This window comes from Stenella coeruleoalba (assembly GCF_951394435.1).
Source record: "Stenella coeruleoalba genome assembly, chromosome: 17".
NCBI classification, from domain to species: Eukaryota; Metazoa; Chordata; class Mammalia; order Artiodactyla; family Delphinidae; genus Stenella; species Stenella coeruleoalba.
The window spans coordinates 62,041,592-62,056,103 of record NC_137163.1 but is presented as its reverse complement, the minus strand read 5'-3'; the positions used below and the strand labels follow the sequence as shown (position 1 = coordinate 62,056,103).

Below are 14,512 nucleotides of genomic sequence, written 5' to 3'. Positions count from 1 at the left end.
AACATGCAACATTTGTCTTTGTGTGGCTTACTTCACTAAGCATAATACTCTCTAGGTCTACCCGCGTTGGTGCAAATGCAGGATCTCATTCTTTTTGAGGTTGAGTAATATTCTATTGCATATATATACCACATCCTATTAATCCATTCACCTGTTGATGGACAATTAGGTTGTTTCCGTGTCTTGGCTATTGTAAATAATGCTGCTATGAACATTGGGGTGCATGTATCTTTTCAAATTAGCATTTTTGTTTTTTTTCACATATATCCCTAGGAGTGGAATTGCTGGATCCTATGATGGTTCTATCTTTAGTTTTTTAAGGAACCTCCATACTGTTCTCCATAGTGGCTGCACCAATTTACATTCCCACCAACAGTGCACAAGACTTCCCTCTTCTCAACATCCTTGCCAACATTTGTTATTTGTAAACAGTGGCTAAAGAAGTTTTAAACAAGCCAAACAACACATCAGGGCTTATAGCAGAAGTGACGGCCTAAGGAATAAGAGAGACTTGGTGAAAGCAAAGTTGCCTACAAGTTCAGTAAATAATGATTTGAAACTCGATGGAGGAAACTAGGGTCCAGGAATGGAAATATCTTCCATCTCCAAGGGTGCTAAGGACACTGAATGGAGAAATACACTCAACCCTGAAACCAGAGTGTCAAAGTGATGTGTTTATACCCATAATGTAATTCCAGAGGTAGCTTCTGAGAGGGCCTGTGATTCACACCAGCTCCTGAAGCTATTTCAGTTTGTAGTCTCATCATCTTTGAGTGTCAACCAAGTCAAGTCAGTCAGTGAGAAAACCGGAACTAGAGTGCTTGTCTAGTGTCACTCAGGAAGCCTGAGGCAACTTTTAAATTATTTTAGCACAGCAATTCTGTGCCCTGTAAGCCAGCGGATTTTTTTTTTTTTATATTTCCTGTATTTCAACTTTTTTTGCCTTTACTGATTTTCCTAGTAAACTCCTATGAAAACTGCCAGTTTACCTGATAATGAAAAGGATTTTTAAAAAATAAACTAACCCCCCCCCCCAAAAAAAAAAACGGTACTTTTGGGCTTCCCTGGTGGCGCAGTGGTTGAGAGTCCGCCTGCCGATGCAGGGAACGTGGGTTCGTGCCCCGGTCCGGGAAGATCCCACATGCCGCGGAGCCCCTGGGCCCGTGAGTCATGGCCGCTGAGCCTGCACGTCCGGAGCCTGTGCTCCGCAACGGGAGAGGCCACAACAGTGAGAGGCCCGCGTACCGCAAAAAAATAATAATAATAATAAAAATAAACTGACCCTAGAAATACTGACTTGGGTGTTGGACAGGGACTTACCACTTTGATTTCCCCCAAAGCTAGTAGAGCCCTGGGATATTCTTGTGGTAAATCCTTTAGATCTGAATTATTTGTAAGAGTCTTCCTTCCACAGAGATTGGTTCCCTTTATGTTTCTCCCTTGTTGGTGGACAAGGTACACACTGATGTCCTCAGTTAAAAAGTATATAGCCATAGAATATTATTTCACACACACTGAGTGACTGAAAGTTTCTTACTACATTCCTACATGTTGTATCCTAATGATACAATTTCTTAACATGGAGTGTCTATTTTTAGTGCTAATCACACCTTAATGCACCACATGTATTTAAATAAGACTAAAATAGAGGAACATGTTTATTTCTCTGTCAATCTACGTCACAGAGTTTCTTTAAAAAAATGCTCATACATTTGGAGGAAAGAACTAAAAAATGGAACTCCTTTTTAAGTATAATAAGACTCTTGGAAAACTTATCCAATATAAGAAGTAAATAAAAAAAGGAACCCACACAACCTCCAATTTAAAACAAACCAGTTTGATTTCCAATATAGAATTAGTGTTCATATCTTTATTTAGGAGCATTACTGTTGTTTTTTTTCCATCTGCTGTCCTCATAATTTGGTAGTTAGCCTTCTTGTTTTTTAAAAAGAAGTTCTGCCAAAATATGCTGAGCAAGTTGTTTGTTTCTAAACCCCAAGACATCAAAAGTAGCAAGTAAAATTTGTTATTATGACATTCTAATTATGAGTGCATTTGTGTATTTTTCTTTTGATCTTTGAATCACTTTACGATTCTGGAGTTTAAATTTGTGAACTTGGGGGATAATAATCATTTAACTAAAGAGTAATGCTAACCCATGTTTATATATAAATAAAGTTATATAAATAAAGTTATCCTCCAACTTTTCAAAATAATATTAACAGTTTACATTTATGCTGTGTCAAGGCTTTCATATATATAATTTCATCTGATTACCAAATAGCTTGCGATCCTACCAGGTCAAATACGCCCTCCCTCCACCAGGATTCTCACCCCCTTTGGTTTATTTGTTTGCTTGTTTGTTTATCTTTTATAAATAAGGAAAATGAACCTTACAGATGGAAAATGATTTCTCCAGAGTCATATAAATATTAGGTGGTTGCTCCAGACCTAAAGCTAAAAAATGCATCCCTCTTTCCATGACACAAGGCTCCCTCTCAGTATATAAACAGTTTAACTCAGACTTGAAAAGAGTGAAATGAAAAATGTAACTGCTCCTTCCTACGCTGGTTATTAACCCAGAGAAACCTTCTGAATGGATGGCAGAAAGAAAATGGGTATCTCATCCTGTATTACAGGATGAGAAAGCAGTGAGATGGAATCGTGGGACTTTGGTGCTATTTCTTTATCAACAAATCATTTCCATATGAACCTACTGAGTGACCACTGTGCACTCAGCTGTGTGTCACAGTCAGGATAGAAAGACAATATAATATGAACCTGGACTTGAGAAATCATACTCTACAATTAAACACAATCCACATGTAGATAAGTATCTGTGATAGCACGTGCTAAGTTCTTTACAAAGCAACAGCAGGACAGATCTGGTTTTATGAGGTGTTATGGTCTGAATGTTTGTGTCCCCCTCACCAAATACATATGTTGAAATTCTAACTCACAAGATGATGGTATTAGGAGGTAGGTCTTTGGGATGTGATTAGGTCCTAGGGTGGAGCCCTCTTGAATGGGATTAGTGCTCTTATAAAAGAGACCCCACAGAGCTCTCTCGCTTTCCACCTTGTAAGGACATAGCCAGGAAGAGGACTCTGGCCAGGAACTGGACCAGCCAGCCACTTGATATTGGACTTTCTAATCTCGAGAAATAAACCGTGAGAAATAAATGCTGCTATTTTAAGGAGTGTAGTTGGGGGAGCCCTCACATATAGGACAAGATTTGAACAGAGGAGCCATTCTGGGAGAGGGAACAGCTAGGGCCCACAGGCTGGAGAGTGTTATAAATTCCATGGTAATAACATACTAATAACAGGATTCCAATGTATTTACTTTGTAGCTTAATAGTTACATGTGTGTATAGATATAGGCATATTACAATACTGAATATAGCTGCATAAGTTGTTTGATTATATATATTTATGGTTATTTTACTGAGGTATAATTGAAAATTAAATTGTAAGCTAAAGTGTAAATGTGATACGTATATGTTGTGAAAGGATTGCCTCCATTGAATTAATGCATCCATCGAATGATTAGAAATGATTAAAGTCCAAACAGGTGAATTTCTTTAATAAGTCAAATTCTTTACTTCTGTCTGATTTATTTTCAGCTAGCTGGGAAAGTAATTCCTTAAACTCCTTGAGTCTATCTCAAATTGTGTTTATTGAGTGCTGAAGTAGGCTCTATTCTAGCTAATTTGTATCTTTAAGTAATACAGATGTCAGCTGGGATCACTCTGTTCTTTGAGACAATTAGTTTAAACTCTCTCCCCCATATTCCTTTGAGTGTTTGATCTCCCCCAACTCTAAGTAGCTTGCAATCTTTCTCAAAGTCAGTTCTTTCTCCAGCTTCCTGTCTCCCCCAAGGTTCCATTATCAATTGTGTCTCATTTCATCCCATGAGCTGTACTTCTACCCCCCCCCCCGATGGCCAAAGGTGGTTCCCAAGTGTTCCTTATGTTTGAGTTCCCCATACAACATTCACAGTAATAATTTTCCTGCTCAAGAAAATCTACTACGTTTCAGGGCAATACAATTACCTTGCATCACTTTGCAGTTTCTTAGAAATACTCATCACTGGAATTGCTGCTTCCAGGTGTTTTCCCATGGTTCTCCATGGCCACCTACCTCTTAATCTAAACACTGTGTTCTGGCTCTCTTTCCTTTTGCTCCACATGCATCTCCTTTCTTCTGTACTTTCTTTCACTCCAAAATTTCTATTTATTTCCTTTGCGCAGAGAAGTTAAGCTTTCTGTTTGTTTTCCTCTCTGAAAATTGTCCCTTGAGTATATTATATTCTTGCATCTATAGGTATAGATAAAATTATCTGGAAAGAAATTATACACTCCCATTTTCACACTTAGTTCTGAATTTTATAAATCATTTTTCTCCCTGTACACTTACTATATCTCTTCAAAACAGGAAATTTGTTTTGTTTTACAGAGGAGAGATCTGAAGCTTAAACAAGTATCTTGTTCAAAGCCACACAGTGCATTCTAGGTTTATCTGTTTTCAAGCTTTTTGCCCTGTGTGAATTCAACTGCACCATATAGCAAGGCCATGACCAAGTAAAATAGGCAGCCTCCTTAGGACGCTGGAAGAGTATTCTACTTTAATAGATATTTCAATATAGAAAAAAAGCTTCTGTGAATAGCTAACAAATGAAGAAGTTTTTAATGCATTTTATACAACACCTGGTAGTGTTGACAATAGATAATTATTCTGAAGTTAATTCAGACATGAAAATGAGAAGTGATTTCTAGTATCTTGTTATTTACTAGAATATCTTTAGGGTATGAAGTTGTCGTGGGTTATCCCATGCCAGCAATTAAGCCGAGACATCCTTTGAAGTAATTGATAAATCTCAAACCTGAAATGCATTTTCTTTAAGTCAGAGACAGTATTAGGTGTCTACTAATGCATAACAAGTCATTACAAACTCAGTAACTTAAAGCAGCAGACAGTTGTTATCTTACAGTTTCTGTGGGTCAGGAGTCCAGGCATAGTTTATCTGCATCCTCTGCTTCAGGGTTTCTCACAGGCTGCAAGCAAGTTATCAGTTAGGCTGTGGTCTCATACGAAGGCTTTACTAGGGAAAGATCTGCTTCCAAGCTTATGTGTTTATTGGCAGGATTCAGTTCCTTGAAAGTTGTTGACCTGAGGGCCTCAGTTCCTTGCTAGATGTTGGCTGTCAGCCATCCTGAGTTTCATATGGCTTCTCCATATAGCAGCTTCCTTCATCAAAGTCAGCAAGGGAGAGAGTCTGCTAGCAAGATGGAAGTGACCATCTTATGTCATCTAATCACCGAAGTGACTTTCTGCCACTTTTGCTATAGTCTATTTGTTAGCAGCAAGTCCCTGGGCCGGTGCACACTCCAGAGGAGGAGATTACATGCTGGGATCATTTGCGACCATCTTGGCATCTGGTCACCATGTAGGTACAATGAAAGATAGAACTCGCTTCCAGACAACTATAAGAGGAAAGGCATTTTACACTCTTCCTACTCTTTGGCAATAACTAATTAAGGTTTATTTCTCAACATAAGTAAAATAATAATGTACTGTAGAATTAGAAAATAGAATTGGACATATCATAAGTGCCCAATAATTGTTGATTGTTTGGTTGGTTGTCTTTATATGTTATAAATCTGAGATTTTAGAGGTTATCTGGTGGGCCTGATAAAAGCCATTTACCTCCTTTGATATTCTGTTTCAACGTTTTTCTGTTTTTGTTGTTGCTATTGCTATTGTATCCTGCTAAACCTCACCTTGCAACTTTGATGAATTATCTTTTTGTGTCTTATTTTCTTAGCCTGTATAATTGTTAATTAATTAATTAATTTATTTATTTAGTAAATTTTGCGGTACGCAGGCCTCTCACTGCCGCGGCCTCCCCAGTTGTGGAGCACAGGCTCCGGACGCGCAGGCTCAGCGGCCATGGCTCACAGGCCCAGCTGCTCTGCGGCATGTGGGATCTTCCCGGACAGGGGCACGAACCCGTGTCCCCTGCATCGGCAAGCCAACTCCCAACCACTGCGCCACCAGGGAAGTCCTAATTTATTTTTTTTTAAATACCTTTCTTATCCCATGGGAATATTTTAAAAAAAGGATGAGATAATATATGTGAAATTATACTAAACTAAAAATTACTGAGACACTATATAAACTCAAAGATGTCCTAGAATATCATTAAAAGGACAAAAAAAGTAATATATACTTGAAATCATTTAAAAAGTATGATGCTAGGGTATGGGATTAAGAGATACAAACCACTATGTATAAAATAGATAAGTAACAGGGATATATTGTACAGCACAGGGAATCATAGCCATTATCCTGTAATAACTGTAATAACTGTAATAACTTTTAATGGAGTACAATCTGTAAAGTACTGGAACATTATGTTGTATACCTGAAACTAATATAATATTGTAAATCAACTATACTTCAATTTAAAAAAAAAAAGAGTGTATTGATAGTAAACCTCAAATGCACACTGAGGGCTCTATTCTGATGTTAGCAAACAGAAGAGTGACCTTTAAAAGTGATATTCGAGAGGAGAAATACAAATTAACCATTGTGTGGTCATAAGAAGACAGTGTGCAACCGAGAGTTTACACCCACACTCTCACCACCACCACAGGGTACAAACGGGGCAGAAGCTCTTTGTGCTCTGCCTTTGGTCACTCTAGGGGCAAATTCTATTAACAGCTTTGCCTTCACATGATGTGGGGTGGCAAATACTGAACGCCAACTTGTCCCGAGTAAGGAGTTTATTATGTCAACGTTCTAATTAGCATCCACATGGAAGGTGCCTGTTATTGTTGGCTTAGCTGCCTCTGTAATCCTCACAGACCATTCGATTGAAGAGTACTGCTGATGGAGTGTATAGCAGTCTGTGGCTTTCTTTGAAAGGGTATATTAAAGCTGGATCCAGATTACAAATGTTTAACCTGGCAAATAGCACTATGACCTCTAAAACAAATATTGTGTCATTAATATAGCAGTGTCCACAGATGGGATTGGCAACCTAAAATGTGCTGTCTGTAAACATTTTCAAATTATATTTGAGGTCCTTAATTAACTCCATCAGGATTACAGATTGAAACAAGTACCCAATCAGTACAAAAGGACAATTGAATAAAGATAGAGATGTGATTTTTTCTATATATTATAAATTCTCTGGAGTCCATGGCTTTAGGTCAGATTTAATGTTAGTTGAAAATTATCTTGTTTTTCTTCCTAAGGGGTCAAGTTTTTAACATGTCAGAGAAAAACAGAATTCAGAATAATTAAACCCATCATTGAATAAAAGAGTAAGCTTAGATTTGGGAGTTACCTTAAAGCTTATCTCAAGCACCTCAACTTACAGATGAGAAAATTGAGATCCAACATGGTTAAGTGGCCCAGATACAAGCTGAACTAAAGAAGCACAATTGCACTATTATGCACAATAAACGATCTACATATATATTAAAATTTTTCATCATGGACTTTGAAATCAATAGGTTGGAAATTTCTTTCCAGCAATGAATGTAAGTTGACGGTTGGTTTGTAACCTCGTGTTATCTAAAATTTTACTGAAGAAGTAAGTTAACATTATTGCGAAAACTAGGCACGGTGCTGAAAGTTTGTACGGCCTATAGACAAATACATGTATTTGTTTTATGTTGCTCTTGGAGCTGAGATTGATGCCCTTGCTTTGACGATCCCTCCACTGTTCAGAAGTGTGCTCTTCATTATGGTAAGATGGTTAAGAAAGGCCTCTGGTTTCTGGTAGTAGTTACTGATTTAATAACCTGGCATTATTTCCTAGTCTGACTTTTTATCTCCTGGAGTATCCAAACTTGGACAGTTTGTGCTGGGTTATTTGGTCTCCAGCTGCGGTTTCCTGGCTGACTTCAACTGTGGCCCAGAATGTGAAGCTGTGCTTCAGTGTTTCTTTAAACTGTGTTTCTTCCCTCTGACATCCCATCTTCCTTCCGTTTGATGACCCACTTTATTTTCACAACACAGTAGCCACCTGAATGTCTCCTGTCATCCATTATTCATAAATGGCTATGTCAACAGAATATGATTGCAGTGGGCTTGCTTCAACAATGTTTCCCAGTTTAAATTTCCCTCATCATTCATTCATTCATCATCCAGCTATTTAAAAAAAAGAAATGTTAATGAGGACCTACACATTCTTGATCAAAGAACAACCGGGTTTACAACCCAAAAATGGGCAGAAAACCTAAATAGACTTTTCTCCAAAGCAGATATACAGACTGCCAACAAACACATGAAAGAATGCTCAACATCACTAATCATTAGAGAAATGCAAATCAAAACTACAATGAGATATCATCTCACACCTGTCAGAATGGCCATCATCAAAAAATCTAGAAACAATAAATGCTGGAGAGGGTGTGGAGAAAAGGGAACCCTCTTGCACTGTTGGTGGGAATGTAAATTGATACAGCCACTGTGGGGAACAGTATGGAGGTTCCTTAAAAAACTACACATAGAACTACCATATGACCCAGCAATCCCACTACTGGGCATATACCCTGAGAAAACCATAACTCAAAAAGAGTCATGTACCAAAATGTTCACTGCAGCTCTATTTACAATAGCCCGGAGATGGAAACAACCTAAGTGTCCATCATCGGATGAATGGATAAAGAAGGTGTGGCACATATATACAATGAAATATTACTCAGCCATAAAAAGAAACGAAATTGAGCTATTTGTATTGAGACCTAAACATTTTCTAGGTCTGTATGACAGACCCAGAGTCTGTCATACAGAGTGAAGTAAGTCAGAAAGAGAGAGACAAATACCGTATGCTAACACATATATATGGAATTTAAGAAAAAAAAATGTCATGAAGAACCTAGGGGTAAGACAGGAATAAAGACACAGACTTACTAGAGAATGGACTTGAGGATATGGGGAGGTGGAAGGGTAAGCTGTGACAAAGCAAGAGAGAGGCATGGACATATATACACTACCAAACGTAAGGTAGATAGCTAGTGGGAAGCAGCCGCATAGCACAGGGAGATCAGCTCGGTGCTTTGTGATCGCCTGGAGGGGTGGGATAGGGAGGGTGGGAGGGAGGGAGATGCAAGAGGGAAGAGATATGGGAACATATGTATATATATAACTGATTCATTTTGTTGTAAAACAGAAACTAACACACCACTGTAAAGCAATTATACTCCAATAAAGATGTTAAAAAAAAAAAAGAACAACCGGGTTTAAACATCAATGGAAGTGAGCCATGGTTGGGGTGAGGGGAGAAGAATATTAGGCTGTCTAACAGGAAACACATAAACAGTCTCAATCCCTAACTCCTTGACATATGTCAACTTCTGGATTTCACACTGCTTCATCTCTTTTTTGAATCACTTTGAACAACAGTCATGTCAACATATTACCTCAAATGTTGTTGAAAAGGCAGTACTTGGAAGAAATGTATTCCAGACAAATATGTTCCCTTTAGCTTCCCCTATGTTCTCTCTCTCTCTCAGTGTCTACTTCTCAGTGTCTGGGTAGAGCAAAACAAGCAGCCAAAGAACCAAACCAAAGCAAACAAACAGACTACAAAAACAACAATTTAAAGTCCTGACTACAAGGAATTCTTTCTCCATGAAGAAAGAGAGACAGAAAGCTTGATGCACAATTACACTACACATGCACACACGAATGCACAGGAGCAAGGAGAAGGAAACTCTTAAAGAAAAAAAGCGATAAGCTAAGTGCTGAACAGTAGGGTTTAACCACATATGAAACGAGTGAAGGGTATTCCACGTTAAGATGAGCAAAGGCGTAGATGCGTGAAGTATGTTGTGCATTTTGAGCAGGTAGGCATTGCTAAAGATGACTGCATCGTGGATTAGTAGAAGTTTCAGCTGCAGAGGTGGGCAACCACAATAGCCTGCTTAGCAATGCTAAGCTGTTTGGATTATATCCTGTTAGCAAAGGGAAACTATCCAAGATTTGTAAACATTATTTTCTGATTTTATCAATGTTCACATTTATAAACTATTTACTGTAGAAATGTTGGAAAATATAGAAAATTGTAGAGAGAAAATTGCTCATTATTCTGCATCCAGAGAAAATTAAATTTTAAATCTATTTCCTCCTAGCATACTTTTTGTTTGTATTGTATATGGTATATATTACACTTATCACAACTTCAATCATTTTAAGACTTGCTTTATTCTCTTTTGTCTTAGTATTTTACACTCCAGTAAATATTTGTTGAAACTTTAACTTTTAGCATTTTGATTTGGCTTCACTATAAAATTATTTCATTATTCAATTATTGTGAGTTGTTGTGTTGTTTCCAATATGTCATCATTACACATAAATATGACCCATACGTCGTGTCAGGGCTTCCCTGCCTTTTAAGATCTTGGTAAGTGTGAGGCTTCCGGGAAGATGGCGGAAGAGTAAGACGCGGAGATCACCTTCCTCCCCACAGACACACCAGAAATACATCTACATATGGAACAACTCCTACATAACACCTATTGAACACTGGCAGAAGACCTCAGACCTCCCAAAAGGCAAGAAACTCCCCACGTACCTGGGTACGGTAAAAGAAAAAAGAAAAAGCAGAGACAAAAGAATAGGGACGGGACCTGCACCAGTGGGAAGTAGCTGTGAAGGAGGCAAGACTTCCACACACTAGGAAGCCCCTTCGCGGGCGGAGACTGCGGGTGGCGGAGGGGGGAGCTTCGGCACCGCGGAGGAGAGCGCAGCCACAGGGATGCAGAGGGCAAAGCGGAGAGATTCCCGCACAGAGGATCGGTGCCGACCGGCACTCACCAGCCCGAGAGGCTTGTCTGCTCCCCCGCCGGGGCGGGCGGGGCTGCGAGCTGAGGCTCGGGCTTCGGTCGGAGCGCAGGGAGAGGACTGGGGTTGGCGGCGTGAACACAGCCTGAAGGGACTAGTGCGCCACGGCTAGCCGGGAGGGAGTCTGGGAAAAAGTCTGGACCTAACAAAGAGGCAAGAGACATTTTCTTACCTCTTTGTTTCCCGGTGCGCGAGGAGAGGGAATTAAGAACGCTGCTTAAAGGAGCTCCAGAGACGGACACGAGTCGCGGCTATCAGCACGGACCCCAGAGACGGGCATGAGACGCTAAGGCTGCTGCTGCCACCACCAAGAAGCCTGTGTGCGAGCACAGGTCACTCTCCACATCCCCCTTCCGGGGAGCCTGTGCAGCCCGTCACTGCCACGGTCCCGGGATCCAGGGTCAACTCCTCCGGAAGAACGCACGGCGCGCCTCAGGCTGGTGCAACGTCACGCCGGCGCAACGTCACGCCGGCCTCCACCGCCGCAGGCTCGCTCCGCACTCCGTGCCCCTCCCTCCCCCCCGCCCCCCACGCCCGGCCTGAGTGAGAACAAAGAAGAGAAAGGGAAATCTCTCCCAGCAGCCTCAGAAGCAGCGAATTAAAGCTCCACAATCAACTTAATGTACCTGCATCTGTGGAATACATGAAGAGACAACGAGCCATCCCAAATTGAGGAGGTGGACGTTAAGAGCAAGATTTATAATTTTTTCCCCTTTTCCTCTTTTTGTGAGTGTGTATGTGTATGCTTCTGTGTGAGATTTTGTCTGTACAGCTTTGCTTCCACCATTTGTCCTAGGGTTCTATCCATCCTTTTTTAAAATTTTTTTCTTAATAATTATTTTTTATTTTCATAACTTTATTTTACTTTATCTTCTTTCTTTCTTTGCTTCCTTCCCTCCTTTAGACAACAAATCATCCCAAATTGAGGAGGTAGACTTTGAGAGCAAGATTTATGATTTTTTCCCCTTTTCCTCTTTTTGTGAGTGTGTATATGTATGCTTCTGTGTGAGATTTTGTCTATATAGCTTTGCTTCCACCATTTGTCCTAGGGTTCTATCCGTATGGTTATTTTTTGTTTGTTTTATTAATTTTTTTTCTTTTTTTCTCTTAATAATTATTTTTTTATTTTAATAAATTTATTATATTTTATGTTACTTTATTTTACTTTATCTCCTTTCTTTTCTTCCTTCCTTCCCTCCTTCCTTCCTTCCTCCCTTCCTCCCTCCTTTCTTTCTTTCTTTCTTTCTTTCTCTCTTTCTACTTCTAGTAATTCTTTCTTTCTACTTTTTCTCCCTTTTATTCTGAGCCGTGTGGATGAAAGGCTCTTGGTGCAGCAGCCAGGAGTCAGTGCTGTGCCTCTGAGGAGGGAGAGCCAACTTCAGGACACTGGTCCACAAGAGACCTCCCATCTCCACATAATATCAAATGGTGAAAATCTCCCAGAGATCTCCCTCTCAACACCAGCACCCAGCTTCACTCAACGGCCAGCAAGCTACAGTGCTGGACATCCTATGCCAAATGACTAGCAAGACAGTAACACAACACCACCCATTAGCAGAGAGGCTGCCTAAAATCATAATAAGTCCACAGACACCCCAAAACACACCACCAGACATGGACCTGCCCACCAGAAAGGCAAGATCCAGCCTCATTCACCAGAACACAGGCACTAGTCCCCTCCACCAGCAAGCCTACACAACCCACTGAACAAACCTTAGCCACTGGGGGGACAGACACCAAAAACAACAAGAACTACGAACCTGCAGCCAGCAAAAAGGATACCCCAAACACAGTAAGATAAGCAAAATGAGAAGACAGAAAAACACACAGCAGATGAAGGAGCAAGATAAAAACCCACCAGACCTAACAAATGAAGAGGAAATAGGCAGTCTACCTGAAAAAGAATTCAGAATAATGATAGTAAAGATGATCCAAAATCTTGGAAATAGAATAGGCAAAATGCAAGAAACATTTAACAAGGACCTGGAAGAACTAAAGATGAAACAAATGACGATGAACAACACAATAAATGAAATTAAAAATACTCTAGATGGGATCAATAGCAGAAAAACTGAGGCAGAAGAACAGATAAGTGACCTGGAAGATAAAATAGTGGAAATAACTACTGCAGAGCAGAATAAAGAAAAAAGAATGAAAAGAACTGAGGACAGTCTCAGAGACCTCTGGGACAACATTAAACACACCAACATTCGAATTATAGGGGTTCCAGAAGAAGAAGAGAAAAAAAAGGGTCTGAGAAAATATTTGAAGAGATTATAGTTGAAAACTTCCCTAATATGGGAAAGGAAATAGTTAATCAAGCCCAGGAAGCACAGAGAGTCGCATACAGAATAAATCCAAGGAGAAATACGCCAAGACACATATTAATCAAACTGTCAAAAATTAAATACAAAGAAAGCATATTAAAAGCAGCAAGGGAAAAACAACAAATAACACACAAGGGAATCCCCATAAGGTTAACAGCTGATCTTTCAGCAGAAACTCTGCAAGCCAGAAGGGAGTGGCAGGACATATTTAAAGTGATGAAGGAGAAAAACCTGCAACCAAGATTACTCTACCCAGCAAGGATCTCATTCAGATTTGATTGGAGAAATTAAAACCTTTACAGACAAGTAAAAGCTGAGAGAGTTCAGCACCACCAAACCAGCTTTACAACTGCTAAAGGAACTTCTCTAGGCAAGAAGCACAAGAGAAGGATAACAATAACAAACCCAAAACAATTAAGAAATGGGAATAGGAACATACATATCGATAATTACCTTAAATGTAAATGGACTAAATGCTCCCACCAAAAGACACAGATTGGCTGAATGGATATAAAAACAAGACCCATATATTTGCTGTCTACAAGAGACCCACTTCAGACCTAGAGACATATACAGACTGAAAGTGAGGGGATGGAAAAAGATATTTCATGCAAATGGAAACCAAAAGAAAGCTGGAGTGGCAATTCTCATATCAGACAAAATAGACTTTAAAATAAAGACTATTAGAAGAGACAAAGAAGTACACTACATAATGATCAAGGGATCGATCCAAAAAGAAGATATAACAATTGTAAATATTTATGCACCCAACATAGGAGCACCTCAATACATAAGGCAACTGCTAACAGCCATAAAAGGGGAAATCGACAGTAAGACAATCATAGTACAGGACTTTAACCCCCACTTTCACCAATAGTCAGGTCATCCAAGCTGAAAATAAATAAGGAAACACAATCTTTAAATGATACATTAAACAAGATGGACTTAATTGATATTTATAGGACATTCCATCCAAAAACAACAGAATACACATTTTTCTGAAGTGCTCATGGAACATTCCCCAGCATAGATCATATCTTAGGTCACAAATCAAGCCTTGGTAAATTTAAGAAAATGGAAATTGTATCAAGTATCTTTTCCGACCACAACGCTATGAGACTAGATATAAATTACAGGAAAAGATCTGTAAAAAATACAAACACATGGAGGCTAAACAATACACTACTTAATAACGAAGTGACCACTGAAGAAATCAAAGAGGAAATCAAAAAATACCTAGAAACAAATGACAATGGAGGCACAACGACCCAAAACCTATGGGATGGAGCAAAAGCAGTTCTAAGAGGGAACTTTATAGCAATACAA

The 14,512-nt window shown here is 39.5% G+C and overlaps 1 long non-coding RNA gene across 1 annotated transcript in view; it reads right to left on the bottom strand.

Annotated features, from left to right (window-relative positions):
• LOC307175727 overlaps positions 1 to 11,334 on the bottom strand; it is a 126,518-nt gene extending 115,184 nt beyond the window's left edge. Inside the window, exon 1 of the long non-coding RNA XR_013824438.1 lies at positions 11,032 to 11,334. This is a non-coding gene — a long non-coding RNA (uncharacterized lncRNA). The remainder of the gene's footprint in view (positions 1 to 11,031) is intronic.
• Positions 11,335 to 14,512: the final 3,178 nt, after the last annotated feature.